Raw genomic sequence first — 12,840 nt, forward strand, 5'->3', positions numbered from 1 at the left:
CCTTCAAATCACGCCTGTTCTTCCACAGGAAGTAAGATGACAAGGCGCTTGACATCTCTATGAAGAATAGTGGCAGGGATCCTGCTTGGATGTCCCTTGTACCCTCCACAGACTTTATTCTTCATAACTGAGACTGGGAAGCTGGGAGAGGTTCTCACATTTACATCCCTTACGATGCCTTCTCCATCAGTATTTACACTGACCACTCTGGCCAGTTTGTAATGTCCTCTCCGGGCATTTTGGTCAGCCAGCCACACCACATCTCCCACTGCGACATCTCGATTCCTTGTGTGCCATATTACTTCCAACTTTGATTCTGCCCTAGGCTGGTCCTTAATCTCCAGCCACTTCCTTGCAGCTCTCCACACCCAGGCTATGACACCGACACGTTTTTGAAGGCTGCAGAATCTTTTCACCTCCACAGGATCCTTCACTGTCTTTCCTGTGAGATTTCTGGTAGGAGTCTGCTTGGCTCTAGATTTCTCCCATTGGCTCTTCCTGTTTCTGTTTCCCTGTGGGTCTTCTAGGCATGCATCTCTTTGCTTTATTTCGGCTTGAGCTCTTGTTATGGCTGCTGAGAATGCCTTCCTCTGGAGCTTGTCCACACTCTCTCTGGCTTGCGCTGCCACCTCTCCAGCTGATCTAATTGGCCACTCCTCCACTCTGTACCCAATTCCCAGGGCTTTGTTGTCCTCCTCTCTGGTCTGATTTGGGAGGATGAGAGTTTTACTTACAGCTGTTGCTTGTTCTCCTCCCAGGAGCGCTGCTGCAGTTTCTTGCCTCCCACTTTGACCAGACCGGACCCCTGGTTTGAGGCATAAGCCACCAGCTCTTTCCACCATTTTGTGCTCTTGGGCTTTATCTACAGCTTGCCCCTCAGGCTCCTGCTTCAGCTGTTTTCCTGTCCTCAGGACTGTGCCCTCCACAGCACATTTGTTGTTGGGGAGAGAAGTGGGGTCTTCAGTCCAGAGATATTTTGCATCCCAGTGTGGTGATGCAATATGAGAATCCTGCCTGACGTAGGTTAGGCCTGCCTTTATTGTATCCAGCTCTCTCTCCTCCGCCAGGGTCATCTCTTTCCCTCCTGGTTGGCAATTTCCACAACGACATCCTCCACACTTAGGCCCACAGGCTGCTCCAATGCTGTCCCCCCTCCACCATTCCAGGAACTCACGATTAGTTGCAGCTGTGACCTTTACTTCAGTCATATCTTCCTTCTGAAACTGTGCTGGTTTGTCTTTTGGAAGCTTTCTCTTCTCATACCTGACTGCAGCTGTTCTCATGGAGCGAGCAAAGTGTGTGTTGGACCTGTGTGCCGCCACTTCAATCTCCTCAAACAGTTCTGGGTGTGCACCGCCTACTGTTTTTCCCAGTGGACTTTCCCACAAAACAAGGTCTCCAACCACCTTCACTCTCTGTGGAGCAAGTCTTCCTTCCCTGTGGCTTATGAGGAGCTCAACTTCTTCTGGCCTCTTTAATTCTTCGGGCTTGACCTCTGGGAAGAACTTCTGCAGTTTTTCAGGACTGATGACTTTGGCGATCTCCTCTAGGCCATAGCAGACACGTTCATGTGCCTTCTCTGTCACTTTAGGAGTCTTGACTTCTTCTGGCCTGTTTAATTTGTCGGGCTTGACCTCTGGGAAGAACCTCTGCAGTTTCTTCGCTGCAATCCTGCGTGCGGTAACAAATTCAACATGCCTCATCTCAAGTCTATTTCTCATTGCTTTGAGGTCCTTGACTCTGCCAGCTAGATCTGATTTCGCCATCATGGGTATCCAGCACTCCCAAGCTGTCATCCCTCTGGTGGCCTCCTTCATCCGCTTCTCTAGAATGGTCAGGAGCACCCCGTAGCCTTCCAGGTAGGTTCCTTGCACAGGCACATTCCCAACTTGTTCACTGGCTTCTTCTGCTTCCTCAATTGCAGTGATGAGCTCATACTGGCCATATCTGGACCACAGGTTATCTTGAATAAGGCCTCTCACCTCTTCCATTCTGGCTTCAGCCTCCTCTGCAGTCCTTTCAACGTCGGCCTCTTCCCGCTTTGCAAGAACTTCTTCTTCCTTTCCTTCGGCCTTTTGAGCGTCTGCCTGTAACCCAGCCATGCAGTCATCATTTGCTTCAAGAACCTTTCCTAACTCCTCTTTCAGCTTGGTGAATTCCTCCCTTAGCTCTGCTTCGACCATTCTACCTGCCTCTCTGTTGAGGTAGTTGGCCTGCCTGGTGAAGTTGCTTTTTGCACTTGTTCTTGCTTTCTTGAGCTCTTTAACCGTCTTCCCCAGGATTTCTTCCGCCATTTTGAGCTAATGGAAATCCACAGTTTCCCCTTCTCTGCGTCAACAGCTTTCTCTGGACGTCTGAAGCCTTTTATCCTCTGGCCCAGGCTACTCCGCTTGGTTTTCAACTGTGGTTTTCAACTGTCAAGTCCTTCAGGTTTTTGGCCTGTTTCAGTGATTTAGCCTGACTTGATAGGCTAGAGGGCAACAGAGGACGCTTTGGACAACTCGAATTTGTTCTTTTTGTCTTTATTTAATGAAGACAGCTCCAAGAATTCATCAGGTTGAAAACCTTCAAACACAAAGTACAAACAAAAGTTAGCTCACATGCTACACAAATTACAAACATTTTGCAGGTCTCACTGCATTCTCAATAATAACAATAATAGCACCACAAACTATGTTTTAATTAAAAAGGATAAATTGTTACTTTAAAACCACATCATTAATGTAAATGAATTAATAAGAGTGTTTATCTCCACTTGGAAACAAGCACCAGAGAAAACCTCATCTGAACACCTGCGCTGTCTAAATCACACAGAAATCACTGGAGCACAGGCAGACCGCGCTACGTAAAAACCACAGCTGATTGCGCAACAGCACTCTCGCAAAGTGCGACAACAGATCAAGTAAATAAATGCAATAAACATACCAACGGCGTCTCCGGAGCCTCACACACACTGTCGCCTGGTTCTCTCTCCGTGGCTTTGAGAACAAGAGACCGGCCATCACAAATTACACCCCTTTTTGTAGCCGTGTTGCCGGAAGCGGCATTCATATTTTCCCTACAGCTCGCTTCTGAAAAGTAGCCCACGTTATCAAAAATAAACAAATACCCTCTCCTGGTATTGAACAATACTATAATAATAATAATAATAATAATAATAATAATAATAATAATAATAATAATCTAAATGAAAACACATAATTATTTGTTAGTCCGTTTTTCACAGATATAATTACATATAGCCCTATTGACTTTCGTCTCGACAGTATGTACAGCTAGTCTAATAAAGCTGCCCTGCAATCACCCCTTTATAAATGTCATAATGTTTGTTCAGCTGAAGTTGAATATAATTGGTGTAAAGATCGATTACATTTGCAACCGAGATGCAAACTGTTAAAGTTGCAGAATATAAACAGTATATATTTGTAGAATATGCCTGAGGGAAAATTCAGAGAGCAGAATAATCAGACAGCTACCAATACTCAAATAATTTTTCTGCTGAATTTTGCATTTCATTTTTTAGAAACCATTAGCATGCAAACCTCTTTCAGGCCAAATATTCAGGTTCTGCACCACACATTCGTTTGTTGCTCGTCCTACCCTTAACCAAGTAGCTTGCAAAACAGTTATATGAATCTTTTCTGACTTGCAGGCAATATTAAATTAGAGGAAATAACGAGTTTGGATAACCCATTATAATCAAATGTTCTAAGAAAAAGAACATGTCAAGTGTTAAATCAATTTCCTTGTGAAAAGGAATCATCCACTTCACCCTCGGCTGATCAGTCATCCAAGTTTCTTTTTCTTAGGGCTTGTTAATATAAATAGAAAATTGAAAAACGTCAAAGACTCCTTTCTCCTCTCCTCTTCCTTTGCCTTTTCTCTCCTCTCTCCAGCGACTCTGTCCCCTCAGGAGTGTGACACAGCTCTCAGTTGTGGTGCAGGGCGGTGAAGTCAGTTTAGAGGATTCCTCAGGAGAAGAGAAATACGGAGGAGGTACAGGAGGAGGGATCCCGCTCTCATCATCACTAGAAGTTCGGCTGTGCCTGAGGGCTGAGAAGACGCCTGTCGCCTTCAGGGACAGGAGATGTGACGGAGCTTGATGCTTCTCATGGGGCTCTGCAGGAGGAGCCGTGATGCTCACAGCTTCGGTATCGTTGGCAACCGTTTACGTGCCTGCTTCATAAAGCCAAACAACAACGGCCGATTGTATTGAAGCGCTGCTCGTTTTGCTTTGTCGAAACCAAATGGAAATAATAGGACGACTTTATAGCACAGCCCCACCTAGTGTCAGCAGAAAGTATTACAATGTAACGTTTACCAAAAAATGCAAAAAATAAATTAAAAAATATATTAAATATATTTTAAGATCATGTTTAATCATCTGATTCGTCTGTACATTGCTGTTTTAGTCTGTGTTCTTCTAATTAGTGTCTACAGTGTGTGCCTATTGAGCTGTTTAGAGCCATGTGGGACAAAACCTCTATGGACAAAACCCGATCCTGCCCCTCCCTCTTACTGTCTAAGTCAATGGTGACTGTAAAAACTACACTGCGCATGCTCAGAATATTTTCCTATTTAATGTGTGTGGCAAAAAAATAATGACCATAGGGGCATAGTGCTGCCATCCCCACCATACGTCATCTCACATAATTCAGAGCTGATTGGCTGTAAGTACGTGTGCCGCGAAAAGTGTGGTGTGTGAAGAGGAGACAAGAGAGATGCAGTGACGCGTCCTAAAACCCGGAAGTAAGCTGCGCATGGCTTCCCTCGACAAAAAAGCAATGAGATTTCTCCATAGGATTTTAGAAAATAGCTCCAAATAAGATCTGTGGGAAACAAACCTGTTAGATAAATGCACGTTTTGTTCAGCCGGATAATATAAGCCCACTTACCACGACAGGGTACAGGCCATAAATGGGATAAGATATGACAAAGACATAAGGTGAAAAACAAATGAGATACAAACAGGTACATAAAGGGTGTAGAGGGGCACCGAATACCAGTGTCCTGCCTCTAAACAAAAAGATTGTGGTTGTGCCTGTTTATTAGAATAACCTTAAATGGTAGGTCAGGCATGTGTGGGTCTTCGGTCCTATAACAAATAAATCAATATATATATCAATATTATGGAAAAAAAAAGCTAAACGTGAAATAATAAGTAAGTCAGTAAACTCACTTCATTTCCCCACGAGTACTCTTGAGTATCGTGTGCATTTTTGCTTGACAACAGGTGTTCTTGCTGCTTTTGGCTGCTCTCGGGTTCACCCTATGCTGACACTTATAACTTGCCAGAACAAAATAAAGCAGATTTATTATAGTACAGGTCAAAGTAAAAAGGATCATTAAAAGGTAACTTCAAGAAATATCAACAAGACAACACTTACTTTAAAAAGCACCCGCTTCCCCAACCTGGGTCGGGTAACATCCACCCTCCATGTCACCCCTGATGACCCCTTCAGCTTTTGTACCCACTCCTTGATCTGTTCCACAGTGTGGAAATCCATCCTCAAAGTGGCCTCAAAACCAGTGTGGTCCCCCAGTGAAACCACCTCTTCATTCTGGCACACGTGGTATCTGAACTCACCTGGTAGCCAACCCTACAAGGAAACAGACAACTATTAATTAAAATCCACACACATAATACTGTGTCAGCTCCAGTGGCGAGCCGTGACTTTTATATCTAGGCCCTCTGACCCCCACCCCTTCCCTCGAGTTATTACGTCACAGCGTATACTTCAGCGGAATATCAAAACAACGGCCCGGGGTGCAAAACGCATCAATGAAAGCGACCCACTACCACACAAAACAACACCTGTAAATAACCCTATTTATGTTCTTTGAAATTGAAAAGGATATTGCATTGTGTTTGTTGCTTTCGTTGCAGTTGTATGTCTTAAGTGTAATTTGGCATTTTGAAGGCGAGTTAACAAAATAACTCCTGTTGACAGGAAGTTGTTGTTGTTATGGAAACAAGAAAAGTTTCACAGCGGGCGGAACTTGTCATAAAGTCCGCGATAATAACACCCACCCATTTAGAGGGAAGATATGATTGGTCAATTGTACTGTCATTTGACATTACTCTCTCGTTCAGTTACTATAGCTGGGCCCTCTGTGAATTCATAGCTGGACCGCCTGGACGTCCAACTCTCTTCACTCACAGAGACGAGCTTCTTTCATTTACCCTTCACATTCCAACAGAAACTGAATAGGCAGATTCGAAGGATTTATTTCTTTGGAAATGTTATTTTAAATACAATTAAATCAAGTTATTTTGGTAAAACTAATGAAAAATATAACTAAAAATATAACTAAAAAAATATATTGTTTTTTTTTAATGTTTTTAAATATTATTTTGTAGAATATCTTAGGCCCTCACAGAGGGCCTATAGGGCCCTGACAGCTCGCCACTGGTCAGCTCAGAATACCGGTAAGAGTTGTGCCATGATCTGAAGAACTAAAGAGGACCATGAGGTTTAAAATGTACTGACTTTACTTAGAACTAGAGTAGAATACACATTATACTGGCAGGCTTAAAAAGTCTGAAAAATAAAAATCCAACCCTCAAAATCCTAAAACATTGGTATAGTTATGCTAAAATGTTTATATTCTCTTTAAATGTACTTCATGTGCTTGCATGTTATTCTTTGTAATGCCTTGTCTTTTATCTGGAAAATAAGTCTGTTATTAAGTGGTATAGTTTAGATGATGATGATGATGATGATGTGTAATCAAATCAAATCAAGTTTTATTTATATAGCACATTTATAAACGATCTTTGGTCGAGCCAAAGTGCTGTACATATAATAAAAATAGCCTACAGTAGAGACACTTTACAGCAAATACAACAGCACAGATTGTTCAGAATATCAGTATGAGAAAAAACGACACCCTCTATCTATGTGTAGGTGAGGCATTGATATGAGCAAACACATCCAATGTAATTTGATGTTCATCATAATATTGAGAGATAGGTCTTATCAGATACCTTCAACTGCGGGTACTCCATATTGTTCTGTGTGCCTCCAGAGCACACTAAAACACGAGGTCTGAAATGAAAGCCAAAAAAAGAGCCTATAGTTATACAGGTACTATTCTGATGCTAATACTTTAGTACTTATACTTGAGTATTTCTACACTCTGGTACTTGTACCTTTACTCAAGTACAAGATCGTATCACTTCTTACACCTCTGGAAAGCACTTTTATGTAAAGGAATACATTTTTATAAATGTCCCAACATTTCATTTTTACATGGCAAAACGTTAATATGTTATTAATGTAAAATGGTATATGTTGTATTATATAACAAAATAGACATTTATAACATATTAAAAATGTCTATCTTTAAATAAAATATTAAATAGATACCTTTACATCCTAAACAGAAGGTCAAAACGTTAATATGTTACATGACAAACAAAAATACGAAACATTATATAGGCTATATAACAAAATAGACATTTATAACATATTATAAATGTCTATCTAAAATATTAAATAGATACCTTTACATCCTAAACAGAAGGTCAAACGTTAATATGTTACATGACAAACAAAAAAACGAAACATTATATAGGCTATATATACAGATGTTTGCTAATGTATCCCTCTTATATCCATCAGGAATAAATATTAAATGATGAATTAACATTACCTCAGCACTGCATAAGTGTGGTCGTCAGTCATATTGACAAAGAAGCACTATTATATTGTATATTAGGCGGCGTTTAATAGGACGTTATTTCGCTTGTCAGATTCAGATTTCGCGGGTGTGCCGTGTGATGCAGTGATGTAACCATAGGGATGTGACACCAGGTTGATTCTGTGACGTAACGCTGCGTCGATGCTTGCGTAATGCGGAAGTGGGATCTAAACTGAGTTGGAAAAACTATAGGTTACTTACGTAACCCCAGTCTCAGAGTAACATGAAGTGAGATGTCTCACTATGGGATGCGCCTCATCGCGGAGCAAACAGAAGCATCAATCTCATTACGCCAATCCTGATTGGCTGGTGATCTTGACGTCAACGTCAGGGGAAATCACCCCCTATAAGTAGCCTGCGCCACGACGCATGCGTCATTCAAAATAAGCACCTCTTCTCGCTTCACCATAGCAAGGAGGGCCGTCTGGTGAGACATCTCACTTCATGTCACTCTGAGGACTGGGGTTACGTAAGTAACCTATAGTTCTCATTCATAACACTCCGTTCGATGTCTCACTATGGGATATTGTAGCTCCCGTATTGCCAGACGAGCTTATCTCGAAGATCACCGATCAACCAGAATTTAACAGGTGGAGTCCCGACTCAACAAGGTGCCCAGCACTGCTCGGGCCACGCTTGGAGCGGAGATGTCTAGCCTGTAAAAGCGGACAAAAGTGAGCGGCGAAGACCAGCTTGCCGCTGCACAGATATCCTGGATGGAAACACCCTTGAACAAAGCCCAGGATGTAGCCAGGCCCCGAGTCGAGTGAGCCCGCAGACCCGAAGGTGCTTGCAGATTCTGACTCGTATAGGCCAAAGCAATCGCCTCCACGATCCAGTGGGATAGTCGTTGCTTAGTAACAGGCTTACCCTTGTGAGGTTTAGCCCAGGACACGAAGAGTTGGTCATTAAGACGAAGCTCTTTTGATCTGTCCATATATGTGTGCAAAGCCCGGACTGGACACAATAGATCCTGCTGCTGCTCCCCGGAGGAAACCAGCTGCGGAGGAAATGCCTCAATGTCAATCGGGGTACACGAACCAACCACCTTTGGTGTAAAGGCAGCAGGGGCGGACTGGCCATCGGGACGTTCGGGACGAATCCCGATGGGCCGGTACTGAAGTGGGCCGGTCGGACGATGTGGGCCGGCCGGTAACCGGCAGGGCTCGACATTAAATGGCCCGCTGGCCCGGAAGCACTATTTAGACACCCCGGGCCAGCATAACGTACTTTCCACTTGCCCGCTCGGGCCACTACAAATATTGCTTTAAAAAAATTGTCCTGTGGTATTGGTATTTTGACTAGCAATTTAGTTAAATAGTTTCGTTTATCAACGCTACAACATAGCGTTCCGTGAGTCGGTTGTCGTTGTTGTTGTTGGGTGAAAAGCAAACAGCTGTTTGCTGCGGAGCGCAGCAGGATCGCGCTCCTTCACTACAGACTATCGCGCCACCTAACCATTCGCCAACTGTTTTTAATACCAGCGGTAACCGGCCAAGCGCCGGGCAAAAAACAATCTTCAAATAAAAGAAAGTCACCGGAGGAGTTAAAGGAGAGTGACAGGGAGCATGAGAAGAAGAGAGAGAGAAAGTTTCAGCCAGCTTAATCGATGGAGTTGGCTGCAGTGACGCGTCCTAAAACCCTTTTATAATCTATCGATTAGATTTATGATTCGAAAATTATAAAAGTAGGGTAGACATGTGGAGATTATCCAGCTGAACAAAACGTGCATTTATCAAACGGGTTTGTTTTCCACAGACCTTATTTCCAGCTATATTCCAAAACCCTTGTCGAGGGAACCAGCAGCTTACTTCCTGGTTTTAGGACGCGTCACTGGCTGCACCTCTCAATATGATGCCAATATAAACAAGGTCTTCTGTCGGCTCTGTACATCAATGCCTATGCTGACAAGTAAGTGAAGAGTAGACAATATAAAGGTATTGGCGAAATGTCCCAGCAGTTTAGGATAATGAAGGTTCAGGTTTTAATCAAATAAATTACATAGCCATTACATGTCTAACTCCTAATGACAGGAAGGCAGAAAGTGCATTATACAAATAATAATAATAATAGCAGACATTTTTTAACAATGACCACAATATCATTATTTTAATAAACCAAATATGAACAATTGAGGAAAATGAGGAAGAACTGATGATTCAAATGTTGTAGTACAAGTAGTAATGTAATTAGTGCATACATTACTATTGCAACAAATGTGTTAATTTTCTTCATTATTAGTCGATCTTTTTTTTTTTGGACGAATGCTCCGGGCCCGGTAGACATTATTTACCCTTAATGTCTACCGCTAGTAAATTGTCTACCCCCCCGGTCGACAATTTACTTGCGGTACCGCGGTGGGCCGGCGGTACCGAAGTGGGCCGGTCGAGAGTCCCGGGCTGATTTGTAGTCCCAGTCCGCCCCTGAAAGGCAGGGTTGGGTTTCAACAACACTCTCGTTTGACCTGGGGCGAACTGAGTGCATGAGGGATGTACAGACAGTGCATGGATATCACTGACCCGTTTAGCGGATGCCAGGGCCAGTAACAGCACTGTCTTGAGTGACAGATGTTTCATGTCAGCTCCTTCCAGGGGTTCAAATGGGGTCATTTTGAGCCCATTTAAAACCACTGCCAGGTCCCATAAGGGCACCAGCGACCTGGAGACAGGGAGGAGCCTGCGCGCTCCCTTCATAAAACGGCAGACCAAAGGATGTTGGCTAGCCGTTTTACCCTCAAAGCCCACATGGCATGCAGCAATAGCAGCCAGGTACACCTTGATCGTGGAGAAAGCTATGTGTTTATCGATCAAGTCCTGTAGAAATGATAAAATCACCCCGACAGGACATTGAAAAGAGATGTGTCCTTCTTGAAGGCACCACTCCTCAAACACCCTCCACTTACAGTCGTAAAGAGACCTGGTGGAGGAAGCTCTCGCACTCTGAATAGTGTTTATCACCTTCTGAGGGAGTCCCACTGTATTCAGATTGTACCACTCACGGGTCAGGCCCATAGTGCCCCGTGCTCTGGGCGTGGGTGAAGGATCGCCCCCCCGCCTGAGACAATCTGTCCCTGCGTGGTGGGGGTTGCCATGGCTGCCCGCACAACAGCTGATATATCCCCGCCAGCCCGTATATTGCGGGCTAGGGTGGAAACATCAGAGTAAGTGTGTGGCGTTGCTCTTTCACTCTGGCCGGAGTTAAGGGGAACAGAACCAGGGGTGGGAACATGCACAGAGGACCCGGAGGTCAATCGTGTACGAGTGCGTCCCCGCCTAACGGTGCGTTTAAATCGTGCATTAAAGAGAACAGCTGTCATTGAGCATTTTCTCCCCTTGCGAACAGATTTAACGCGGCTCCGCCGTAACGCACCCACAGCGGACTCTCGATCCTTGGATGAGGAGTCCAGTCTGCATAGAGTGGTGCACCCTTTGACAGGAATTCTGTCCCTAGGTGCATAACACCCGGTACTTGTGTCGTTCTCAGAGAGAGGAGACGTCTGCCGCTCCAAGGGATCAGTTTGTGTGCCAGTGTGTGTGACTGGAGACAACGCAATCTCCCCTGGCGGTTCATACACGATATCGTGTTGTCTATCCTCACGGGGACATGAAGTCCTCTGAGAGAAGGCAGGAAGCATTTTTGGGTGGGGAACACTGCTAAAAGCTCCGGGTAATTTACGCGTGCCCGCTGGAAGTCTCTGTTCTAGAGACCTCTCACCGGGCGACCTTCGTAAGTCCCCTGTCAGCCCGTCTGACCTGCGTCCGTGGTAGAGATGGGCGAGTCATGATTCATCCGGATCATTAACCCGGATCCTAGTAATGAGCCGGTCGTGACGAGTCTCCCTCTCGATTAACCCGAGTCCTTTGAGTCCTACACCTGATGTGACGTAACAATTAAAACTATAAATTGCGTCACTCTTTACTCTCTTTATAACGTGTACAATCACATTACAACGTTGTTGTATCCAGAGATCCAGCAGACTCGTCGCCATGCACGAATCAACAGCAAATTCAGCCCCTCCTCCGGCTCCCGCGAGAGTCCCGTGAGCCGTGAGTGAGCCGTGAGTCGTTGGACTCGCGGGAGCCGTGAGTGAGCCGTGAGCCGTGAGTGAGCCGTGAGCCGTGAGTGAGCCGTGAGTCCGCAAATCTCTGAGTCTGCTGCGACTCGTCGAGGGAGCCGTGGGACTCGCGGGAGCCGTGGGACTCGCGGGAGCCGTGGGACTCGGAGGAGGGGCTGAGTCTGCTGTAGATTCGTGCATGGGGACGAGTCTGCTGGATCTGCTGCCTGCTATATGTTACGGCTCTGAGTCCTCGTAGGCTACTGGTCTCTCTCGATCATTGACCTGGATTCACGGATCCCGCGATTTTTCCGGCTCTAAATTAAGTTTCAGTGTAGACTTCTAACAAAATGGTCATGTTGTGCAACAGTCTCCTGTAATAATATCTGCATTTCCAATAAGGATCTTACTTGGAAACTCGTTTATTTTGAACATGGCACACAAAAAGAAACAAATGATAAAAAATTGCAAAACAGTTAGAATATATCAAATGTAATTATACAATTATTATTATTATTATTATTATTATTATTATTATTATTATTATTATTATTATTATTATTATTAAATGAAAACACAATTGTGCAAAATTAGCTTAAGTACAGGAACATATTAAAATAACTATATACATATAATGCAAAACACTTATTTTTTTAAATGCACACACACACACATGTTTTATTAAAGCAAAAGACACTGTGTAGCGGAGGTTAATGTAACGTTAGTTTAATATGCTGGTTAAATGCAACAACTTTTCGGTTTCACCGGTAGGATTTCTACGGTCTTGGTCATGCTGACTCATATGACTCAAATGACTCAAATGACTCGTATGATCCGGATCTCTTCAATGATTGACTCAGAAGACTCCGAGTCCATAAAATGATCCGGATTTGCCATCTCTAGTCCGTGGTGACCACCTTCCGTGAAAGGATTGCACCCGTAGGCGCGTCCCGCACTGGAAAAGTCGGGTGTAGTGCCACTACGCATTTCATAATCACCAAAACTCTCCGTAAACCGTGGCGTTCGTAGTTTAGTTTTATTATGAGGCCCATGTTGAGCGGGTGCTTTACGAGGACATTTTC

The sequence above is a fragment of the Pseudochaenichthys georgianus genome, chromosome 22 (genome assembly GCF_902827115.2).
Source record: "Pseudochaenichthys georgianus chromosome 22, fPseGeo1.2, whole genome shotgun sequence".
In the NCBI taxonomy this organism is placed as follows: domain Eukaryota; kingdom Metazoa; phylum Chordata; class Actinopteri; order Perciformes; family Channichthyidae; genus Pseudochaenichthys; species Pseudochaenichthys georgianus.